Here is a 27,265-nt window from a genome sequence, read left to right as displayed (position 1 = left end):
TACAAACTATTATACACCTTTAAATGTTTAGATTTGAACATTGCCACAGGCAATTTCGATTGCCGGGAAATTTGAATATTGCATGGTGAGAGCATGTTTTTATTTGTTTTTATGGTCAATATGAGTTTGTTTTAAATAAAACCATCATGAGATTTGTACTTGATAATTGCTTTTCTAACATATAATGTATAATGTTGTGATTGCTGGGGTGTTCCTTAAGAAGTAGTAAAGTAAGATTGTGGAGTTTATGTTGTTAGGCTTACAAATGTAGATGAAAATAAAAAATATACGTATTAAAGAGACTTGGCCCGCTTTTTCATGTTCTCTTTGCTATTGAGGCCTACCATTAAAACAATACATTTCCAAATTTTGAGTTGCATTGCTGCAGCAGTTTTCATATGAGAAGCAGAAACGTGTATAACAATGCCCCATAGGATAGTATATACACTTCCGATTTGGTAACCACAAATCACCACCTTTTTGTTCACACCAAAAATGAAACTTTTCTCTGGCGTTAAATTTCACTGGGGTAAAGAGAAAAATATGAGCTTTCTTCTGATAACAAAATCTCAGTTTTGATAAATGAAAATGGGGAATGAGCCTGTTGATCGGGTCACGGACCTTTAAGTACCGTGTTGTATATTTATTTGAAAAAATAGTATTAGTCTTAGAAGCAAAGTTCATACTTTTTAAAAACCTTAATCAAAACAGAAAGATGTGATTTGTATTGTCCCAATAAAACCAATCAATGATCAATCAATCAATTATCTGTTCCAAATAATGTTAGTTTCTAGCTTAATTTGAGCTGTGTTTGCCCGATGGGACCACATTTAAGAAATCTATACCAGTATCCAAGGTAGATGTATTTATAGCGGATGGCTTACAGATTCCTTAACTGATGTCAAATATAATCTATTTGGATCCCATAATATAAAAATAGTGGTATACACCTCTACTAATATGGGGTCAGTACCCTAGCAAATGAGTGATAGCAAGGCGGAATAAAATCTAGGGTTCAGTGCAAAGAAGGCCCTATCTGCATTAGCTGCCAGGTGTCATATTTTTATATGTGTACACTATATTGAATACAGAAATTACCAAATGTCTAAAGGGCAGCTAATGCAGATAGGGTGTTCTTTTACTATTGAGCAAGGAAGTGATAGATAGACAGCAGAAAGATGCATTGATTACTGTATGTAGATTTTGGGAAGGAAATGTGTATCAGGTTTAGAATGGTGATGAACAAATCCAATGTGGGTTTTTTACTTACACACACAACAGCCGATAGTATTGAAGATAGCCCCAGTGCCTATCTTAATAGCGGTATTTATACAGGTGCATATTGTTCATGATTTCAGTATAAAGCTGTATTTTTTGCATCATGAAATGTTCACAAATATAGCTTATAGCGTGTTTTAACAAGAGCACCAATGGTGCTGTAGCTCATTTGTTATGGGTTATGGTCAGGAATTGAAATTCATTGTGTTGGTGGTTGTGTGCAGGTTTTATTTGTTATGTTGTTTGTAAGTGCGGTTGTTAATATTTATTAGTTTGTTGACAGGACTGTGATGAAGAGTGTAGCTAAGTTTAGTTTATTACTTTCATTGCACATAAAAATATCAAAAGGGCAATCCCGGACAGGCACGCAAGCCCACTTGATGGGGTCCGTTATACACACACCAAATAAAAGAACTAAAATTACACAGTACATAATTATAGACACATTTAAAAAACACTATAAACTACATTAGAAATACAATATTATACTAAACTTGAGTTGCCAAATTACTTCAGAATTCAAATAAGCACTAGTGAAATTGCACAAAGTAGGTATACTGACAAGTTAATTTGAGATGTAGTGGTTAGTGGTGTACCTGTCTTATTGATTGTAGATATTTGTTAGTGTACTTAAGTTGGTGCTGTTGACAGCTTTTTGGCTGGTTGCATTGGGCAGGCAATGTAGATTTGGTATAATAGAATTGTTTCATGTTTGCTGGTTTGTAGTTTATAGTTGAAGGTATTTTATAGGGATGCGTTGTGTAGAGTTGGTTGCTGGGAATGTTAGAACTTTTGTTGTGTGAGTGCGTATTTTTGAAAAGAAAAAAGAAAGAGGAGAAGAACATGCAAAGAAAGAACCAATATAAATATTTATAACATTTCAATAAATAGACATTCCACAGTTCACACAAGAAATTGATAGTTGGGTTGGAAATGGGTGAGGTCATTAAATAATGCCTAAATATTAGATGTAATTTTGCTATGTAATGTTTTATACACTAGGTATGTGGGAAGTGAACCTGTGTACTTTGTTTGCTGCTAAATATGGGTGGTCTTATTCAAACAAGTATAACTTGGGTTTTATTGAAACATGTAGAATTTGCTCTTTTTAATGCTATTTTCATTTACAGCCCATTATAGATCTGTAGTTACAGCCCTTTAAACATGAGTTTACTTTTTTTTAATCAGATTGTACGACCATCTACTTTTTGGAATTAAGGCAAAAAAAAAAATTGTTTGTTTGCTTTGAAAGAGGACGTGCGCGCGGGCAGATTTTTTTTTTTCAGATTTGGCGTATTCCTGGACCTTGCTAGAGCTAAATGCTACAATCATTCATGGTGACTTATAAAAAACCCAACATTTTGTTTCTTTAATATGCAGTTAAAGTTATAATTTGTGTACATGTCATAGTCTTTTAATGATTTCAAATAGACTATGACATGAAGTTATAACTTTGCATATTGAAGACACAAAATGTTTTTGGAGGGGCTTTTTTTTATTTTCAACCATGAAAGATCTTAGCATTTAGCTCTAGCTAAATCAGAGATACTCAAATCGAAAAAAAAATTGAATTTTACTTACTTATTTAAAAAAAAAAAAAAAAATTAAAATATTGGTCAGGCCTTAATCGGAAGGCGGGCGATGGAGGACAAACAAACAACTTTTTTTTTTTTTTGGCCTAAGGGTATTTGCTCTACACATAATTCCATTATCTGTGTTTGCTCAGTCATTTTATTGATATTGATACAACAACTTGACCTTAGAACAAGTAGGTGTTAATATGTTAAAAAGACACAGAGTCTGGGCATTAATTTCGTTCATGCTAATAGGCAATTGATTTTCCTTGCATTTCTGGGTTTATATTTACAGTGTACATAACATGATCTGTGCAAGACCAATAAACCATTAAATGTTGTAGCATTAAATGTGTTAATTGAAAAACTAGAACCATTGTGGTGGATATATTATGCTATATTATGCTAGCCAGAGAATTTATCTTACACTTCCCATAATGCATTTCTTCCATTTCAATATTCTGTACAGATTTGCTATGTTGTGCCACGGTCGACAAAATATAGCTCAGTAAACAGAGTACATCCAGATCTTGCAAAATATGTTTAATTCTTGACTAGCGACCCTTGTTCAGCCAGTCTATTCTCAAAATGAAAACATGAAAAATTAAAAAAATTAAACCTGTACATGTACAAAGTAATGGGAGCATTTGTTGGAATGAGGGGATGTATTATGTTGCAAAGGATTCTGGGAAGGGTAAGATATTTTCTCTGCATGCTTGCTATCCCTATGGGTTTTCTTGCCCTAAACCTATAATGTGTACTTTATCTCTTACTAGCGGGACACCCGCGCTACGCGCGGGTCCCCGTTAGGTGAGTAAATGGGAGAGCGTTCACTAAAACAGGAGGAATTACTGAACAGGTAGAATCATTGAAACAGTAAATTTTATTTATCTGAACCTGACCCTCCTTAAGCCTACGTTTTCATTTGAACTTCTTTCTTTCTTTTTAGTTTCTTCTACATGGGCCAATTTTGTTCCATTTAAACAAAATTCTGCTGCTAAGCTTGCGATTTTCCGTTGACCATGTGTTTTTATTTATTCAATCCCGTTCCCGTTATTTTCTAAATCTGTCCTTTCTTACATTTCCTTTTAGCTTCTTTTTTTGATTTGCTGCATAGCTTGTGATTTCCCGTTTTCATGTTATTTATTTAATTCTGTCCTCAGTTTAATAGCCTTTTTATTTAAATTTCCTGATCTTATTATAGCTTTTTTCCTTACATTTCCTGAAGAGTTTCTTTCTTTTCTTCTTTAGCCTATTTTATTCCCGTTTTCATTTTGTGACTAACTATAACCCACATACTCGTACAGCCTGTTTGTCCTCATTTTGTTTTCTTTTTATTTATAGTAGGCCTACCTCTTCATGTTGTTTGTACTTTTTAACACACATCTTTTTCCCGTATTTATTACGCTACTATCGTTCACTCGTAATATTATTCATTACGTGACTCTGCGTCTTTTACTCGTGCCATGGCGTAGTGCTGCGTTACCATGCGGTATCACTGCACTCTGCGAGCGGTTTAACATTAGATACGCCGATGACGCCTTGCAGGGCTAGCTTAGTAACTGACTCCTTTTTTGTTTACCTAGTATAGCAGCGGACCACATTTTCACTGATTTTGAGGCCAATTCTTGACCGTTTTCAACCAAAGTTTCGCATTACCCTCTCGGTATATTCCTCGATCTCCCGTATGAATTTGGTGACAGTTGGATCGAAACTGACGGAGCCTTTATACACATAGTTAGATAGATAGATAGATAGATACAACATTCCCCTATTTATAGTAAGATACCCAAAATTGTAAAAACACATATCTAGGGTTTATGCAATAGCTGCCATGTGCTTTATTTTAAGATTATGTACAACATAAAATGCAGAAATTGTCAAATGTCTATAGGGTAGCTATTGCACATAATGGCCTTCTCGATATTGTTACAACTTTTGCAACATGTTTGCCTGGTCTAATTAGTGTATTTAAGCTCTCATTTTATTTTCTCAGTAGTTCTGAATATGCACAAATTGGGAGAATTTGAGACACTAATTGCTCATGGCTCGCGCACAGAAGTAGGGGCCTATAGACAGCACGAGCCCAATTGGTGCTTTATCTATTGACTTGCCGAATGTAAGGCAAAGCAACACTGAAAAGCAAACATTGTAGCCGCACTGAAGCAGTAAAGTTCAACATCTCTTTTACAAAATCGCCAGATCAAGGAGTTTGTCCAGTGTTTGTAATATGAAAAGCACCACAAACAGTCTGCATAGGAGACTATTCCATGAAATTTGGTAAAAATTTTCGTAACAAAATGCTCCAAAAATGACACTTTCCGTCCGAATTTTCCTAGCTAAGTAAGTAACAATCATGAACAATCATGCAAAGATCGCCGCCTCAAATTACCAGATCCATTGCTCAAACGATGTAGCAAGAGAAAGAAAAAAACATACAGAAATCTGGGCCATGCCTATAGTGCATTGCGGAACAGCTAATAATATATTATTGTCATATATCATGTTTTTGTTGGTATCACTTTCACCTGTGAAAATTTTATCATCAAGAAATTTCTTGATAGGTTGCCGTAGATACCCAGTGTTAGTAGCCTGAGGGTCATCAAATCGTATGCTGGTCTACACTCCTGCATAGCATGAGGAGATTAATCTATCCGCTGATGCACAGAATTTAAACTCTAATGTTTTAAGAGGCATCTAGGCTTACTTAATATGAAATTCAAAATTTGGGTAGGAATATATATATGACAAGTCAACTTTACTATACACTGAAGCCCTACCTGTGCTGCCAAGGGGGTTTTGTACTTTAAGTACATTTTGTAGGTTTTGAGATTATATGAGGTATAATAATCCAAACTGTGATGTTTATAAATACACTGTATACTTCACTTCCGACTTATCTTGAACTCGATTAAAGAAGCATAATTTGTATTAATAAGTGCATTGATATAAGGAGACAGGTTAAGAGCTATGCATAATTTCTAGACTTTCTTGCAAATTAAAAATTGATTTGCAAGCTTTTATGAACGAAACTCTATTCATCTTGTGGTGATCAAGTTACTGTGAAGTTATTAGTAAATTAAAGAGCACAGGTATAAATTCCTTGTATCGTATGTGATATTATTGCCAGGCTGATACACATATAAGCCGTGTTGAAACAAGAAGGGTTTGTGTATTACATTACAATGAGTGATGTCGATATATCTCATGAGGGCATATACATGGAGCTTTGATAACTGTTAATGTTGTATGAATGGTTTCCCTGAAAAATCAAAAGTAATAGTGTGTCCCAATAAAAGAGACCACAAGAAACTGCCAATTTATTTAAAACTGCTGATCAGGTTTGTGTTCAAGAGTCGCAAAACTGGCTTACTGTACAAAGTGGAGACTTACCTTCAAAATTTGGGTTCTTTTGAACATTATTTACTACCATTGTTTTCCTTATGAGGTGCATTAAAGTTTGGAGGTACATTAACTGCAGAAATGAATTGATATGTTTGGGCCAAATTGTTTTTGATACCCTGTATAGTCTAAATGATGGCATTAATTCAATCTGCAATGGGGATATTTGTTCAAATGAATGATTTAGATTAACATTTTCATAGCAGGTTATTGTGATGGTCCTAGAGGTGATATAACACCTGTGTATCCCAAATTCTTAAGGAACTTATTGATTCTGATTTCTCATTAGTTTATGTAATGAATGAAAATTGTACACATGCCTATAAATCTGTCTATTACACTTGATAACTTTCAATTTCTGTAATTAATGAGTGCCCTTTCAACTTATCTAAGTGGTCGATCAAGGCATGAATCCTGGGATTGTTTTACCAGAGTGATTGTAGCTCAAACCAGTAGTGCCTCTGTATAATTCATCATTATGCTATATTGTGTTAAACCCTGTAGCTAGTTTAGCCTTGTTAGATTGGGGTGATAGTATCACATATAATGATGTCAATTGTATAATGTGCAAGTGGATCACAATCATATACTGGTTCTACTGTCCTGTTAACTCATTGTCACTTTTGAAACCGTTCTTCACATCATAACAAGCGATATTGGGAATTAACAATAGAAAATTGTAAAAATGTGATATAAGAGGTGCAGGATTTTAAACCAATGAATTAAAATAAGTGTTGAATAGCGAGACTTGAATTGCTCTAAGATGTGCAATGTATGGAGCATGAAGTGAATGGATGGATACTGTTAGGTAATGCCAGGAGTCATTATCATTGGAGTTGTCAGCTGACCCCTTATTCTTACCATTAGAGAATCCCTCCTTCTCCTTCCTACACTAGGTCTTTCAGGATGCAGAAATGTCATATTGGTTGGGAATTGTAACTTAGATTCTCCATAAGTAGTAAAGATAAGTATTTTATGTATAATATGTCATTATGTAGAAACCAACTCCACAAAGGAATTCCACCAAGTCTTCAGAATATTTTAGAGAAAATCACACAAAGAAAAACAAAATCCATTTATAGATGTTTGAACCACCAGAACAAGTTAATTGTACACTTCAAATTATAGAACAACATAATCATACAGGCAATACTCTATTGTACTACCTCTTAGTTAAGGTGAGCCTAATTTCATTGTAGGCAATATTTGGTCGATATGAAAATTTTGTCTATATTTTGAAAAAGAACGATACGGCAAAACTTTCAGGAACGTTACTAGACTTTCATGACATACAGATATGGTGATTGGTGAATAATGATAATAAAGAGCTAAAAGGGACTCATCCTGCACCCTTAATCCTAAATGTGCACTGTAACCATTTACAAATTTCAGGTATATAAAAGTAAATACCCATGCACAGCATACCTTCTAAACATTATGTATTGAGTAAGCATGGTAAGTAGACAGTTAAGAGGGAAGAAAATACAGAGAAATTGAAGTCTTAACTATGTTCTCATCCCAACAATTCAAAAGAAGCACATTTGTAAATACCCTTAAAACCTAAGCTGCATTGGTATTGTGCATCATCTGTAAGATATTCCTTGAAAACAGGTGAATTTGGAAGCACTCTGGCATTCACAAGATTAGGTTTGTTATTTTTCTGCTGTTTTTGATTCAAATTCTTTGTGAATTAACATGCTTTACATTCATATCGTCTTACACATGTTCTAAAAGTTCATGCGTTGAATGTAACATGCATACAAATGAACGAGCAATAAACAATATAAAGTGCTTGTTATAGAACATCTGCGATAATAATAGGTTGACATTTCTGAAAATACCATGACATTTTTGAAATAATAATTTCCCCGTCGGTGTATAGGGAGTGTTGGGTTGCATGCATCTTCATTGAGATTTATTATAAGGTGGAAATATTCACACCACTTTAAATTTTGCTGTGAAAATAACAATACACAAAAATATTTATGTATTGTGTATGTATTTATGTATTGTGTATATCTGGAACAACTTACCAGCTGAAATCAGAAACTGTGACACACTTGCTAAGTTCAAAAAATGTCTGAAAACACACTTGTATCCAAATGATGAATAATGTTTTTGCTTGTATTGTATAATATATATTTGCCATTTTCTCTTATTGCCGTTTTTCACTGGTTCATACTGCGCTTTGATCGTGATGTAACAGCGCTGTATTAAATGTACTTTTGTATGTATGTATGTACATTTAGAGAACTTGAAAATAACAATATTGAAAAGAAGTGTACAACTGTTTGCAGTGTGAATAATGAATGGCGTAAAAATGAGCACTTTTAGAGTATTAGATATTTGCTATCTACTGAAGATAACAATTTCATGTATTTTGTGTGTGGCTGCCTGCCTGCCTAGCAGCCTGGGGTAATAACTAAAGTGAGTGGGTGCAAAATTAGAGACTTAGATGCATCAAACTACATCTTTTATTTTATATCATGTATATACTTAGTTTAGATGTGTCTTTTGTGATCATCAGATATACAAAGGAACTATGGTAGCTACCTGCCCTTTATTTAATCGTTGGAATGTTGGGGATATGATGTACTGTTTGTAGGAATATTTTGTGGAACTTAATTTTCGTGAGAGACACTGAGACATGCATGCATAAAACTATGTTATTTATTGTTTTATATTAGATGTGTCTTTGGAGATCATCATATACACAAAGGTAAAAGAGATCTCTGATAGCTATCTGCCCTGTATTTGAACATTGGATTTGAGGAACTGTTAGGCGAATTATTTTGTGTAACTTTTAAGAAGCTAAAATGTGTCTTTTATATTATAATTTAATGCATCTTTGGTGATCATCAGATAAACAAAGGAGCTAATGACCTATGGTAGCTAGTATACAGGGTGTCTCAATAAAAATAGGCCCTGTGGATCGGGAGACATAACTTAAAATATCAGCAGTAAAATTAAAACTTTCTTGCAGATTCAAAATCCATGAAGTGTCTTCTGTAGATTGGTGCATAAATCATCAAAATCCGTTTATTCGTCACTGAGATAATTGGAAAACTACAAATAGACTCATTTTTGGACCTTTCCAATGGGACAATACACATTAACAATAATGTGCTGCATTGTAGTTTAGAATTGAATAAATTAATGAAGTTAAGGGTTGACTAAGTATTGTTGGTTAAAAACAGCCAAAAAGATCGATTTTCATTATCTAAATAAATATATTATTGAAAAATAACACTGACATTGATGTTTTGCAAAACTTCATACTTTGAAAACTTGCTTGATTTATTGTTGTTAATGAGTTATGTAAGTTTTACAAAAGTGATGTTGTTTCATCCCTCTTTAAAACATAACTCGAGAACCACAGGACCTACAAAAGTATATCTGTAATATCAATGCAATTTTTGCCAAAGCTCACTACCATTCGCAATATGATGTGAACTACCAAATCGCAATAGTTTGAAATGGTGTCAAACCTTAACTCCCAGTGTTGCTAGGTAGGAGATAACTTGCCTGATCAGCAACTATGCCTCTTTTTTGTTATTGATGTTGTTTATCAATTTTTGTTTATTTCACCATCAATACTATCACATGGACATATCATTTTGAGGGAACCAATTTCTTTTGAATCAATTTTCAGCCACTTCAATATAAAGTTCAGCCATACTGTTGGTTGACAAATGTATGAACAGCGACATTTTCACGTATTTTTTGTGGGACCTGCGAGCACATCAGACAAATCGAATTGCATTTCGAAAACGAGGAATGTCCTTCTGATATTATTGCCATTTAATGGCAAATGATTAAAATTGACATTTTTGAAATTTGAAAATTGTTTAAATTTAAAGATATGTACGTACTTTTAAAGTGTATGTAACTGGGACAAAAAGCCGTCTATCATATGAAAATTTTGACATTTCATATTGAAGATAAAGATTTTTCCCCAAAACACAAAACACAAAAAAATTGGGTCCTTTGGGGGAAAAACTCGATATCGTTAATATGAAAGGTTAAAATTTTCAATTGATAGTCGGCTTTTCATCCCAGCTACATACACTAAGTACATATCATTTGATTTATGAAGTTTACTTCGAGGATTCGAGGATGGTTAATCAAAAATACAAAAAATATCAAACTTAATAATTTGCATAAAATGTGTGTTATATCGTGAATTAAAAAAAAAAAAAAAAAAAATATTTGATATTAGAAGGACATTCCTCGTATTCAGAATGCAATTCGATATGTCTGATGTGCTCTCAGGTCCCACACAAATTACTGTGCAAACGTTGCTATCCGAGCCCTTAACCCAAGGAGAAACTTGTGACAAACATTCTTTGGGAGATTGATCGATTGATTTTGAACTCCTACTCAGCAACACATGGCGTTTCCTTTTATTTCTTTTATAGTAAACTACTAACCCCATTGGAATGGTCCAAAAATGTGTCTATTTGCACAAATTCAATTAGCTCAGTGACGCGTGAACGGATTTGGATCATTTTTGCACCATTGTTAAGCAGACACTTCATGCTTTTTGAATCTTTAAGAATTTTGTTATTTTACAGCCGATAATTTAAGTTATGCACCACTTTCCATAGGGCCTATTTTTATTGAGACACCCTGTAATGTCCTTTATTTGCACCTCAGTGATATGATGTACTAGTAAGCTCACTGCAATGTTGTAAGTTAATATTCATTGAGGGAATTTAATTATATACTTAGTTTATATGTGTCTTTGGGGATCATCAGATACACAATGATAAGAGCTACCTGCCCTTGATTTAATCTTTGGAATATTGTAAGGAAATTATTTTTGAAAGACCATTTTTGTGTTACTTTAATGTTCACATGTTTTAAAGACTCACTCTGTGCACATGGTTTAAGACTATTAAAGGGTAGGCATATATGATAATGATAATGATAATGAAGGATGGGATTCGTTGTCCAGGAGCATATCATGATGTGATCCAGGAGCACAACATGCTGACAATATCTCAAACTTGCATGTTACCTGAGATGAATTTAAAATGCAGACTCATATGTCCATTTGTCTTCTTGTATATGTCTGCTGAGACCTAAAATGCCTATACTCAAACATATTGATTACTATGACATGTAGGAAGATAGGATGGCCATAGGGCAATGGCATGACATCAAGTTTGTGACAAGGCATACTAAATTGCAAAGAAAATAAGTAGTGTTTATGTTGCATCGATAGGGACAGCCCGTCACTAAAACATGCATTACTTGAGAGCCTTGCTTCGACCACTAGGCAAAATATGTGATGTGATTAACCAAAAAGATATAGTGTTTGAAACCAGGTACATTGATTAGTATGCAATGTACATGTATAGCAGGAAGAAAAGGTGGTAATACTTCAATAGAATTTGGTAAAATTCATATAGTAATTATATCAACTTTAGCCTGTTAGAAATCACGTCACATACAATGTGGTTTCATATGTCATAGACGTTGAGATTGGGTACGGATAACAGCTCAGTTGTTGGGTCAATATCCTTTCGGAGAGATAGAGCATATGTGCCCATCCACCACAAACTGGTCGTAAAGTCGGCATTTTCCATTTTGAGATACAATCAAAAACAGTATATGGATCTCTATGTAAAATATATAAGAAATTTGACCTTTGATGAACCACAACTTCACTTCCAGGTGTCCGATGAAGCTGGTTGAGGTGTCATTTTAAAGCTGAAAGTGCATTCTTTCAAAATCTGCAATAAACAGAAAATCATCTAGCGCCGACTTTACTACCACTTCGTGGTGGATGGTCACATATTATATAGATGAAGAAATACTTTGTAATAGTAGTGTCCTATCGGTTCAGAAGATCCTATGCCTAAGGAATCTTAATTTATGGAAGATGAGAGATGTGGTTTGTCTATACTAATTAGTGAAATCAAGCTGAGATGAAGAACTTATGTGAAATTAGAAGCTTATAAATAAACTGAGCTCAAAAAGAAACTTATAATTTTTCACAAGGTCATATCTTGAAATACTGTCAATCAAAATGAACCAAAATTACACACAGGATTACCTTAATACTCTACTCAAAACACATGTCTGTAACCAAGCAGTTGTCCAACTGACACAACAGCAAAATGCACTGTCATGGGACAGCTTCCTGGACTTCCTTCACTTTCACAGCCCAACATTTGGCACCCAGGACAAAAAATCTGTGAGAATGCACACAAGATCCTTGCACAGATGCATTTTGCTGTTGTGTCAGTTGGATAACTGCTTGGTTACTGACATGTGTTAAGAGTAGAGTATTGAAGTAAATCTGTGTGTAATTTTGGTTCAATTTGATGGACAGGATTTCAAGATATGACCTTGTGAAAAAGTATAAGTTTCTTTTTGAGCTCAGTTTACTATCACACAGAAAAACTAGACTTGAAATAATTGTGGGTTTTGCATGTTTTGTTATGGGGCAAACTACGTGCTTACGTGCTTGTATTATTTTGTGTGTGTTATTTAGGTCTTGTTTTGTTGTTGTGGAAATGGATAGATAACATAATAACATAACATAATTATGCAGACAATATGATAATATTCAACATTGCCACTTTAAAGGAACACTCCGGCAATCACAACATTATGCCTTACATGTTAGAAAAACAATTATCAAGCACAAATTAGATGGTTTTATTTAAAATAAACTCATATTGACCATAAAAACAAATAAAATCAGCCGGCTTTCAAACATGCAATATTCAAAATTCCCGCACTAAAATTGCCTGTGACAATGCTGTCATGGTTATTTGTGCTCAATTGTCATCAGCCTTCATTGTGTTCCTGGGAGGAAAATTGAAAATGTTAGTAAATTGCACTTTATATGTTCAAAAGAACCCACAAGTTAAGGAGTAAAACTCTATTTTGTACAAGGAAGCCACTTTTTGTGACTATTGAATACAGTGGTTTTTAAAGAAATTAGCAGTTTCTTGTGGTCTCTTTTATTGGGACACACTATCATTTTTCATTTTTCAGAGAAAACCATTCATATAACATTAACATTAAACAAAGCTCCATGTATATGCCCTCATGAGATATATCGACATCACTCATTGTAATGTAATACACAAACCCTTCTTGTTTCAACACGGCTTTATATGTGTATCAGCCTGGCAATATCACATACGATACAAGGAATTTATACCTGTGCTCTTTAATTTACTAATAACTTCACAGTAACTTGATCACCACAAGATGAATAGTGTTTCATTCAGAAAAGCTTGTAAATCAATTTTTAATTTGCAAAAAAGTCTAGAAATTATGCATAGCTCTTAACCTGTCTCCTTATATCAATGCACTTATTAATACAAATTATGCTTCTTTAATCGAGTTCAAGATAAGTCGGAAGTGAAGTATACAGTGTATTTATAAACATCACAGTTTGGATTATACCTCATATAATCTCAAAACCTACTTAAAGTGCAAAACCCCCCTTGGCAGCACAGGTAGGGCTTCAGTGTATAGTAAAGTTAACTTGTCATATATATTCCTACCCAAATTTTGAATTTCATATTAAGTGAGCCTAGATGCCTCTTAAAACATTAGAGTTTAAATTCTGTGAATCAGCGGATAGATTAATCTCCTCATGCTATGCAGGAGTGTAGACCAGCATACGATTTGACGACCCTCAGGCTACTAACGCTGGGTATCTACGGCAACCTATCAAGAAATTTCTTGATGATAAAATTTTCACAAGTGAAAGTGATACCAACAAAAACATGATATCTTATAATAATATATTATTAAAACACACCATAAGCTATATGTGTGAACATTTCATGATGCAAAAAATACAGCTTTATACTGAAATCATGAAAAATATGCACCTGTATAAATACCGCTATTAAGATAGGCACTGGGGCTATCTTCAATACTATCGGCTGTTGTGTGTGTAAGTAAAAAACCCACATTGGATTTGTTCATCACCATTCTAAACCTGATACACATTTCCTTCCCAAAATCTACATACAGTAATCAATGCATCTTTCTGCTGTCTATCTATCACTTCCTTGCTCATTAGTAAAAGAACACCCTATCTGCATTAGCTGCCCTTTAGACATTTGGTACTTTCTGTATTCTATATAGTGTACACATCTAAAAATATGACTCCTGGCAGCTATTGCAAATAGGGCCTTCTTTGCACTGAACCCTAGATTTTATTCCGCCTTGCTATCACTCATTTGCTAGGGTACTGACCCCATATTAGTAGAGGTGTATACCATAGTTTTTATGTTGTGGGATCCAAATAGATTATATTTGACACCAGTTAAGGAATCTGTAAGCTATCTGCTATAAATACATCTACCTTGGATACTGGGTATATAATAGATTTGTTAAATGTGCATAGGCGTAGATCCTGGGGAATGGTGGGGGGGGGGGGGAAAACCCCCCCTACATTTTGCCAGGGGGGTGGTCCATAAAATCATCCCCCAATGTTGATGCCTGTAAGTGGGTTTCTGACCAAATTAACCTCATATTTGGTCATTTTAGCGCTTCGTGTGATTTTATCCCACTTTTGCACAATATTTCAACAATTTCGCTTCAATATGGCAAAATCTTTCACACGCATTTGTACCATTAACTTATTCCGTCGCCAAAAGGTGCTACTTCAAGAAATACGGCCAATGTCTCACAAATGCACCCATCCCCCCAATGTCAAAAAAGAAATCTACGCCACTGTAAATGTGGCCCCATCAGGCACAAACATGGAAGTGAAGCTCAAATTAAAGCCATATTATAACATTTGCTGAGGAGGACGCCCTCACTGACTTTTTTTAATTCATTTTTTACACGATTAAATTGTACTTTATTAAACCAATATAGCCTGCAAAAATCAAGACTCTAGGTGCTGTAGTTTTGTCAAAATCCGAGATTTTGAATAAAACGCCGGATTCAGCGCTTTATTATTACGATGGAATTATTAGTCGAACGCATACACGATGTTCATAACACACAGTACGTGACGGCGTACGGGACGGTGATATACACAACAAAAGGTCGTACTATAACATGACCGAAGGAGTGGTACGTATTGGTGACATGGGCGCTGGTAGTAAATTCCAATTTTCTTTGCTTTGCCGTAGTTGTTCGGCTCAAAAATAAAAGGGGATATATCTGACAGTAAACGCTAACATTTTATGGCAAAGAAATGCTAATCTATTTTGTTTGAAGATGTTATAATATGGCTTTAAGCTAGAAACTTACATTATTTGGTACAGATAATTGATTGATTGAACATTGATTGGTTTTATTGGGACAATACAAATCACAACTTTCTGTTTTGATTAAGGTTTAAAGTATGAACTTTGCTTCTAAAAATATTGGTCAAATAAATATACACCTCAGTGCTAAAGATGCACATTTTTATTTTTAATCTTATATTTGTAAGCCTTAAAACCCACACTCTTACTTCAATACTTCCTTAAAGTGTTGCATATTATCATACTGTCGGCTAATTATGTTATGAATGCTATATCTGTCCAATTACACAAGAACAAAACACCTCCCATTTCATAAACATTGCTCTAATTGGTCATACAAAATGCCCCATAACAAAACATGTAAAACCCATATACATCTCCACAATGCAAAACAATTATTTAAAGTCTATCCTTTCTATGTGATAGCAAGCTTCTAATTTCACATAAGTCCTTCATCTCAGCTTGATTTCACTAATTAGTATAGACACACCACCTCTCTCATCTTCCATAAATTAAGATTCCTTAGGCATAGGATCATCAGAACCGATAGGACACTACTATTACAAAGTATTTCTTTATCTATATAATATGCTCTATCTCTCCGAAAGGATATTGACCCCACAACTAAGATGTTATCCATACCCAATCTCAACGTCTATGACATATGAAACCACATTGTATGTGACGTGATTTCTAACAGGCTGAAGTTGATATAATTACTATATGATTTTTACCAAATTCTATTGAAGTATTATCACCTTTTATTCCTGCTATACATGTACATTGCATACTAATCAATGTACCTGGTTTCAAACACTATATCTTTTTAGTTAATCACATCACATATTTTGCCTAGTGGTCGAAGCAAGGCTCTCAAGTAATGCATGTTTTAGTGACGGGCTGTCCCTATCGATGCAACATAAACACTACTTATTTTCTTTGCAATTTAGTATGCCTTGTCACAAACTTGATGTCATGCCATTGCCCTATGGCCATCCTATCTTCCTACATGTCATAGTAATCAATATTTTTGAGTGTAGGCATTTAGGTCTCAGCAGACATATACAAGAAGACAAATGGACATATGAGTCTGCGTTATATTCATCTTAGGTTAAATGCAAGTTTGAGATATTGTCAACATGTTGCGTTCCCGGATCACATCATGATATGCTCCTGGACAATGAACCAAATCCTTCGATTCTAAAGGTAACCCTATCAAATAAATTCCTACCTTTAGTTCTAAAACATGTGCAAAGTGTGAACATTAAAGTAACACAAAAATAGCACTGTCAAAATAATTTCCCTAAATATTCCAAAGATTAAATCAAGAGCAGGCAGCTTATATAACTCCTTTGTGTATCCGAAGATCCCCAAAGACACATCTAAACTAAGTATATAATCAAATTCCCTCAATGAATATTAACTTACAACATTGCAGCAGAATGCAGTGAGCTTACTAATGCATCATATATCTGAGGTGCAAATAAAGGACATATACTAGCTACCATAGATCTCTAGCTCCTCTGTTTATCTGCTGATCACCAAAGACGCATCTTAAGTATAAAATAAAAGATGCATTTAAGCTTCTCAAGAAGTTAAACTAAACATTACCTTGAACAGTTCCTCAAAACCAATGTTCTACAAATACAGGGCACATAGCTATCAGAGATCTCTTTTACATTTGTGTATATGATGATCTCCAAAGACACATCTAATATAAAACACTACAAAACATAGTTTTATGCATGCAAGTCTCTCACGAAAATTAAATTCCACAAAATATTCCTACAAACAGTACATCATATCCCCAACATTCCAAAGATTAAATAAAGGGCAGGTAGCTACCATGATCATAAAAGACACATCTAAACTAAGTATATAAAATAAAAGATGCATCTAAGTCTCTAATTTTGCACCCACTCACTTTAGTTATCACCCCAGGCTGCTAGGCAGGCAGGCAGCCACACACAAAATACATGAAATTGTTATCTTCAGTAGATAGCACAATATCTAATACTCTAAAAGTGCTAATTTTTACGCCATTCATTATTCACACTGCAACATTTTTACTGCCTTTGAATATCATTATTTTCAAGTTAGCTACATAGACGTACACACTACATCAATATTTCTGTGTACTGTTATTTTCACACTACTTTAGAAGTATGCAAAAATTAAAATGGTGTGAATATTTCCACCTTATAATAAATCTCAATGAAGATGCATGCAACTCAACACTCCCTATACACCGACGGGGAAATTATTATTTCAAAAATGTCATGGTATTTTAAGAAATGTCATCCTATTATTATCGCAGATGTTCCATAACAAGCACTTTATATTATTTATTGCTCGTTCATTTGTATGCATGTTACATTCAACGCATGAACTTTTAGAACACGTGTAAGACGATATGAATGTAACGCATGTTAATTCACAAAGACTTTGCATCAAAAACGGCAAAAAATAACAAACCTAATCTTGTGAATGCCAGAGTGCTACCAAATTCACCTGTTTTCAAGGATTATCTTACAGATGATGCACAATACCAAGGCAGCTTAGGTTTTAAGGGTATTTACAAATGTGCTTCTTTTGAATTGTTGGGATGAGAACATAGTTCGACTTCGATATCTCTGTTTTTTCTTCCCCTTTTAACTGTCTACTTACCATGCTCACTCAATACATAATGTTTTGAAGGTATGCAGTCCAAGGGTATTTACTTTTCTATACCTGTAATTTGTAAAAGGTTACGGTGCACATTTAGGATTACGGATGCAGGATGGGTCCCTTTTACTTTTTTATTATCATTATTCACCATATTATCTTCATGTCATGAAAGGCTAGTCACCTTTCTGAAATATTTGCTGTATCGTTCTTTTTCAAAATATGGACAAAATTTTCATATGGACAAAATTACAAAATTTCACTAATTTTGGAGAATATTGCCTACAATGAAATTAGGCTCACCTTAACTAAGAGGTAGTACAATAGAGTATTGCCACTATAATTATGTTGCTCTATAATTTGAAGTGTACAATTAACTTGTTCTGGTGGTTCAAACATCTATAAATGGATTTTGTTTTTCTTTGTGTGATTTTCTAAAAATATTCTGGAGACTTAGTGGAATTCCTTTGTAGAGTTCCTTTCTACATAATGACATATTATACATAAAATACTTATCTTTACTATTTATGGGGAATCTAAGGTACAATTCTAACCAACATGAATATTCCTGCATCCTTAGAGAGCTAGTGTAGGAAGGAGAAGGAGGGATTCTCTAATGGTAAGAATAAGGGGTCAGCTGATACTCCAATGATAATGACTCCTGGCATTACCTAACAGTATCCATCCATTCACTTCATGCTCCATACATTGCACATCTTAGAGCAATTTAAGTCTCGCTATTCAACACTTATTTTCATTCATTGGTTTAAAATCCTGCACCTGTTATATCACATTTTTACAATTGTCTATTGTTAATTCCCAATATCGCTTGTTATGATGTGAAGAACGGTTTCGAAAGTGACAATGAGTTAACAGGACAGTAGAACCAGTATATGATTGTGATCCACTTGCACATTATACAATTGACATCATTATATGTGACACTATCACCCCAATCTAACAAGGCTAAACTAGCTACAGGGTTTAACACAATATAGCATAGTAATGAATTATACAGAGGCACTACTACTAGTTTGAGCTACAATCACTCTGGTAAAAAAAACAGGATTCAAGCTTTGATGGATCACTACCAAGAAGTTAATTAGGACACTAATTAATTATGGACACTTGCCAAATAATAATATATTTCTTTTTTTTCATAAAGTTTCAACAGTTTTTCCATCATAACACATTTTTTAAGGAGGATAATGGTAAAGTAATCCCAGCAAGAACTTTTGAAGTTTTTTCATCATAATTTTTTAAGAAACATTTATCATCATAATTTTTGATATAGAAGAACATATTAAACAACTCCTCAAATATTTACTCTCATCATTTTTTACTGATTAATTTACAATTTAACCTAATTCAATCCTACCAAAAGACAATTTGGCTGCATCCTTTCACCTCCCTTGCACAACCTTTGTAACTGTTACACCTATTTATTCTTAATAATCTTTAAGTTTAAGTTTACCCCCAATTCATCGCTACCAAATTACAATTTTGCTAAATCCGATCATCTCCCTTAAATAACCTCAGTTGTTGCTGTTACATTTATTTATGCTCATCAATTTTTGGCTTATTAATTTCTAAGTTTAGCCCAATTCATCCCTAGCAAAATTACAAGTTTGCTAAATCCGATCATCTCCCTTAAATAACCTATGTTGTAACTGCTACATTTTTTTCATACTCATCAATTTTTGGATTATTAATTTCTAAGTTTAGCCTAATTCATCCCTACCAAAATTACAAGTTTGCTAAATCTGATCATCTCCCTTAAATAACCTAAGTTGTAACTGCTACATTTTTTTATACTCATCAATTTTTGGATTATTAATCTCTAAGTTTAGCCTAATTCATCCCTACCAAAATTACAAGTTTGCTAAATCCGATCATCTCCCTTAAATAACCTAAGTTGTAACTGACTACATTTTTTTCATACTCCTCAATTTTTGGATGATTAATTTCAAAGTTTAGCCTAATTCATCCCTACCAAAATTACAAGTTTGCTACATGCGTTCACCTTCCTTATAGAACCTTTATATAACTGTTACATGTTATAATAACAGGCCCTGGATTTGACACTCTCTCATGTTCTGCCTCCAGACATTAGCCCTAATTTTCTATCTCATGCACGCTTCATAACAAAAGTCATTGAACTTAAATCTTGATTTGTCACACCTACTAATACAAGCTGAGACGGATTAAGCTCCATAGGAGAACAGCACTACTATCATGCACTACTGTATAAGTGGTGATTTTTGCAAGGATTTTATTTTCACGGATTACGCGATTGGAGTGCCATCAACGAAATTAACGCCTTGCGAATATAATGTATAATGTATTGCAAGTATAAGGCAAGACTAGGCAATCGCGAAAATAACAATCGCAAAAATGTCTCTCTCACCCCAATTTGCGAAAATAACTGTAAGCGAAAGTTTCCACTTATACAGTATTTCAGAGTTTCAAGGGATATGTAGAGATACGTCAAGGACCAAAAAATCAATTTTGAAAAAAAAAGACAGGTTATGTCCCTCTTTGAGATTGTGTCCCCTATTGGATAATCCACCCCCCATGGTCTAGTATCCAATGGTAAAGTTCTTTCTATCCTCCATACAACAATAATAATTCAAAGTGTGACCTCCAATTGCAGAGAAGCCCCATTTTGGTTCACCATTCCCTATTTCCTGGGTATCTTAATATGTATAGACTGTATGATGCATGGAGTTCAGGACAAAAAGTGTAGCCAGGATTTCCATTTGCTACGGTAGGCGAGTAACAGGCCTGAAACAAGGTCTGTTGCACATTTATTTTCCCCCTTGCTAGCAATAGTCTATTCCATTTAAAATCCACACTCACCCTGTGGAAGATTTTGGAAATTTCTTCCACACTGGGAGTATAAATTTCAAATGGAATGAACACATCAGGCAGCTCCATTTGAATTTCATACACTCTGAGAAAGATTCAGAATCGTCCACTTAGGGAGGATGAGTGTCAAACGAAGCTGCCAATGCATTCATCCATTTGAAATACATACTCCCCATGTGTAAGATATTTCCAAAATCTTCCACAGGGGGAGTGTGGATTTTAAATGGAATAGCCCATTGCACCATGGGAAGACTCAATTTTCAGCCGTGATTAGACTCGGTCTTACGCTGCATAAATAATTAAAATGCTACCTTTTCCTATCTCACCATACATCCCTACCTTTGTATAGGTTACAGCATAGTATCCGCACACTAACTAGCGACACAGATTTTATACAGGTTTCTATGTATGTCATTTGGCCGAGACAAGCTTGCTTGTAACTCTTGTCTACCTGCCTGGGGTCACCAGTTACTCTACATTCACGAAAGTGGATACAATATATATTTACAAAACTTGCATTTGTGCATCCTATACCGGTGCAATAATGAATCTGCAGGAGTACAAAGCGAAATAGTATTTGTAAAGTGCAGATTTCTGAGACAAAATTTGTGCTGTTAGGAGTCGAAATAAGCACTTGTCTGCTTGTCCAACAATGCTGTTCAACAACCATAATGAGCCATGATTATGATTAATAATAATTAATATAGATCCAGGGATGCCAGTGGCCTGAAGTGACTTTGCAGGAAAACCCTGAAAAAGCATGCAAATTTTAGCTATAAAGCCTCAAAACGGGCTAAAAACAAATAATTGTGCGGAAATTTTGAGAACAAAAAGTAAGTATCAGACAATTGCCTGAAAACTGACATCCCTGTAGATCATCCTAAAAAAAACAACTGCCTGAATTCCGGCAAAAGCCTGAAAATTCTCATGCCTGTACTTTAATAGCATGTTGTTCTGAATATTTGTCATTTACCATCTCACTGAGTTAAACAATGATGCCAGTGATCGACATCCGGATTATCAAAATGGCGAATTCGCAAACTAGTGCAGGTTTCTGAATTCTTAGCTACAGATATTCCGGAGTAAAAAACATTTTAAAAATTTGATTTTTTTTTTGCCCCCACAAATATCAAACATTTTTCTGACAACTTAAATATTTGAAAGACAAGCAGAGTCTATGCTCTAAGTTATCCACAGGACATCCTCCATTTGTTCATTGTCAGGCTATTGTAGTTGAAATCCATACATCCCCTGTGGAAGACATCACCTCAATCTTCTACACAGGGTGTGTGACTTTCAAATGGAGTTACCTGAATGGGTGACTCCATTTGAAATCCACACCCCCTGTGTTAAGATTAAGAGCAAGTCTTTCATGGGTGTATGGATTTCAACTGGAATACCCCATTTCGGACACTGTCCTGAGATATGAATATTTCCATGCTATAGACAGCAATGAAACACAAAGAAATTTAACGCTTCCTTCGACTGGATCCTAAAATCGATTTATGCAAACAAATCGTCTTCCTTTGATCGCATTACATAATGTAAAAGAAAATATTTTTGCTGTATCAAATTTTAAAATCATACATGTGACCTCATTTGGAATAGCCCACGCCGGACACTGTCCTGAGATATGAATATTTCCATGCTATAGACAGCAATGAAACACAAAGAAATTTAACGCTTCCTTCGACTGGATCCTAAAATCGATTTATGCAAACAAATCGTCTTCCTTTGATCGCATTACATAATGTAAAAGAAAATATTTTTGCTGTATCAAATTTTTAAAATCATACATGTGACCTCATTTGGAATAGCCCACGTTGGACACTGTCCTGAGATATGCATATTTCCATGCAATAGACAGCAATGAAACACAAAGAAATTTAACGCTTCCTTCGACTAGATCCTAAAATCGATTTATGCAAACAAATCGTCTTCCTTTGATCGCATTACATAATGTAAAAGAAAATATTTTTGCTGTATCAAATTTTTAAAATCATACATGTGACCTCATTTGGAATAGCCCACGTCGGACACTGTCCTGAGATATGAATATTTCCATGCTATAGACAGCAGTGAAACACAAAGAAATTCAACGCTTCCTTCGACTAGATCCTAAAATCGATTTACGCAAACAAATCGTCTTCCTTTGATCGCATTACATAATGTAAAATTATTTTTGCTGAATCAAATTTTCAAAATAATACATGTGACCTCATTTCTGCAGCATGCAATGTTAGTGAAATAATTGATATATTTCATTAAAGGCCTTTAGGGAAAACAAATATCTATGAGCATGAAAATTTCATGAATCCATACCACTTGTGAAGTTGATGAAATTTTCATGCAACCAAACATTCTTGCTTTATAATAAAGTGCAATGTGAACCAGGCAGACAGGTGAAATGGGCCAAAGAGGTACCAAGTTCAACATTTGAAGAGGACTGTTTGTGTGAAAAATGAAACCGCAGGAGAAGTGAATAAGAGGATTCAGCTGGCTTGGGTGAAGTTTGGCAAACGTAGCTTCATATACCATTAACCTCAAGTACTAAATTGCTCTCAGTCACCTTATTTTCTCTAATTAATCACTAGAATTGATACATAAAATATTATTTCTCCTTTAGATGCTTGTCGCTAGTGAAGCGGGAAAGATATGATTTGGAACCTTGGTCCTATAGAATACTATAACGCTTTGGTGCCATTGGCTTCCTTGATAGCTCATCTGGTAAGAGCCCTGGATTAGATAACAATGGGCTAATCCATTTAAAATCTCTACTCCCCTGTGGAAGATTTTGGAAATATCTTCCACAGGGGAAGTATGAATTTCAAATGGAATGAACAGCTCCAGTCCATTTGAATTTCATACACCCTCTGAGACCTGAATCTTCCCCAGAGGGAGAGTGAGTTTCAAATGGAGCTGCCTAATGTGTTCATTCCATTTGAAATTCATGTTCCCCCTGCAGAAGATATTACCAAAATCTTCCACAGGGGGAGTAGGGATTTTAAATGGAATAGCCCAATGGGTCCCATATTCAAATCCTAGCAAAGGATGACATTTTTTTCTTCCATGGTCCACTCCAGGGAAAGAATAAATTATATATAAGATATCGTACAGGAAATAAAAACAAAGAAGTGGAGATGGGCTGGTCACTTAGCTAGAGGGGCAAGATGATAGACAATGATAGATGGACTCCTAAACTAACAGATTAGATCACTAGAGCACATGTCAGGAGACACAGGTAATGTAGACAATGGATAGATGACATCAGAGAATATGCATATTTACTGTGCCCAAAAAGTATCCAAACAATTAACCCCCTGGCCACTACTGCTCATCTAACAGCATTTCTGATTGGTTTCAATTGCCAATTATGACTAGGCTTTGAATTATTTATGGCCAAACTTGCATTTGCATATGATCTTATTAATACCCTCCTTGATTGGTTCAAAATTGGACACAATATTCATTTTGGCCAATTGGCAGGTAGTTCTCATAGCGTTAAAACAAACGCTATTTTTTAAGACACTAAAACTAAATTACAAAATAAAGTTGTTGATAGAAAGAGAATTTTGTTCTGCGTATTTTGATGGGGGCAAAATTGTCCATTCACGAAGGACAAACTATGTTCTGGTTTGTACAGGTGCGTGGCAAACAACGAACGTCAACGCAACAGCCAGGATGTCTTGAAACTACCAAGTTTACACTCATTTTCTGGTAGCATGTCACAATTTATAAAAATAAATCATACCACAATCATGCTAAAACAAAATGCAAGTTCTCATATCTTGCAATGGTATGCAAATATGAAACCCATACACCTATGCAGGCTGTAATATAACCACTGTGGAAGGAAAGCTTTTAACACATAAATCATGCTGTAGGCCATTATACTACATGCAGAATATATTGTCTTCAATGTGTAAAATGAAGGCTGTACAAATACTCATAGCTGCCATTTATATTATTTCGTATCAACTTCACATACAAAATGAATGAATGTTTCACTGATGTGACGTACAGGCCATACCAATTTATGATGTTATTTTCAGCAATTGGCAAATCCTTTTTTATGCTCTGGATTTTTTAAGAGGAAAAACACCTAGCTGTGGTGTGATTGCTCTCTTTTTTGTTTTGTTTTGTAGTAATGGAGATGAACAAAGGTTATAGGCATCATAACATCTATATCCTGCTCTTTAACTTTCATTTCTTACTGTATTATCTTCCTAAGCTTTCATTTCAAATGCACACTTGTACAATATCGTGACCCAAATTGGCAACGTTTGAGTCAAGAAGACCATATTTTCATTTTTGGCAATACCGATCCACTGGACCAACCTTTAGGAAACAACCAAAACATTTGATGAGGTAAAAGTGTTTACAAGTTCTACATTCCCCCCTAAGACTTTTTAGAATCAATCTTGCAGGTTTATTTTTCGAAATTGGCAATGAATAAAGAATGGACCATGCATGGTGCAATTTTCAAAAGTGCATCTTGCCTTACAGTACTAACAGCAGCTACAATGTCTACAATGCACATTTGGTTCCCAGTTGTCCTCACAAACTAGCATCAGTTTACTACCATGTCTTGGTAATTCTCGCTATTCTTAGCAATAAAAGCGCCGCCAGCGGTTGCGATGTAATCGTGATGTATCATGGGGTCGACATCAAGTCGGTAATACGAATATTACCATGCTATTACATAGGAACACGTGACAATATTTTTTAGTTTGTCAAAATAAAGGTGTTACACGCGAATCGATACTCAATAATACTTAATAATGTGATTTGAAATGTGCACAATTAATTTTTCTCTATCGATTTGCGTGTAATACCGTTATATTGACAAACTAAAAATATTGTCACGTGTTCCTATGTAATAGCATGGTAATATTCGATTATGCTGGACTTGATGTCGATCTTTTCCCATGATACATCAATTTTCCCATGATACATCACGATTACATCGCAACCCGCTGGCGGCGCCCTTATTGCGAATACCGAGAATTTCCATCTCTTGTTGTATTATGGAAACCATAATCATATCAATAATAGAAATTTATTTCATTGTTTCTGGCAGGTAAGGAAAGCCAAGTCATGAAAGCAAAAACGTACATGGACACTGATTTAATTTGAATAAATGTTATTTTTAGTGAGAAAATATAGAGGTATTATTTCTATTGAGCCACAAATGTGACATATTCAAGGCAAATGGTGCATGTTGTCATTTTAAATACTTTTTGAAAAATCTCTGTGAATGACCACCACACTCAACCACAGGGCCATTACAAAGCAGTAGGGGCTTTCTTCTCTTCTCCATGATCCATCGCATGTTTTATGGCAGGTACCATATCTCTTGTACCAGCTACTCCTGGAGCAACATATAGCTGACACTTAACTGAGGAGCTCCATCAGATTGCACAAACCTGCTGTGCAATCCCTAGATCCAACTCACAGAAGCTCATTTCTTCCATACTCTGCAGACATTTGGAATGCCCTACCAGCACATGTAGCTTCAAACCAGAGTTAAAGGTGGGCAGTTAATAGCTTTCTTTGTGTAAGTCCATCCATACATGTCACATAAGTAACTGTTGTTAAAGCCTAGATAAGTAATGACCCAAAACTAAGGAACACATGCCATTACACATGGCCCAATGTAGACCAGCAAACCAATGTTGACTTGTCAATGAGGCAGCAATAGCAGATCGTATTGGGACTAATTACAGACAAATGCAAGACATGTAATATGTCCCATACACTTCAAGCATTGCAAAACCACAAAACTTTTTTGGTAGCAACTATAAAACCAATTTGTTCTTATGGGAAAAATAAAAATAAAATTATTTTGTATTTCAACATCTTCAGGTGACGAATACATACATGCAACATATTTGCCATGACCAATTTAAAAACATTCATATTCCTGAAAATTAATATTCAACTTTTACCCCTGTATTTGACATTTATTAAAATATGTCAGTCTAATTCTATGCAAAGTAGTAATGATAACCTGTGGCCATTGATGTTATCCTGGCGTACCCCATATTAATCTATATCACGGTGATGTGATCATGCAATATGAGTTGTTTGGCTATCGATTTTGAGGTACATACGACTAAGTCTTGAAGTTCTTTCATATTCAATGTTGTCTGTTACGTGAACATATTCATATTTCTAAAATGTTCAGGAAGCACAAGTTGGATGGAGTTTTTACAATATTGGAGCCTTTAATGCAAATAAAAT

General features: G+C 34.7%; 1 protein-coding gene across 2 annotated transcripts in view; it reads right to left on the bottom strand.

Annotated features, from left to right (window-relative positions):
* The window catches only part of LOC140165700 (protein SCAI-like), a 167,899-nt gene that overhangs the window by 51,821 nt on the left and 88,813 nt on the right, over nt 1–27,265 (bottom strand). The window lies entirely within an intron of this gene.

This window comes from Amphiura filiformis, chromosome 12 (assembly GCF_039555335.1).
Source record: "Amphiura filiformis chromosome 12, Afil_fr2py, whole genome shotgun sequence".
Classification (NCBI taxonomy): domain Eukaryota; kingdom Metazoa; phylum Echinodermata; class Ophiuroidea; order Amphilepidida; family Amphiuridae; genus Amphiura; species Amphiura filiformis.
Note: the sequence above shows the minus strand (reverse complement) of the source record. Positions and strands in the feature narration are given on the sequence as shown.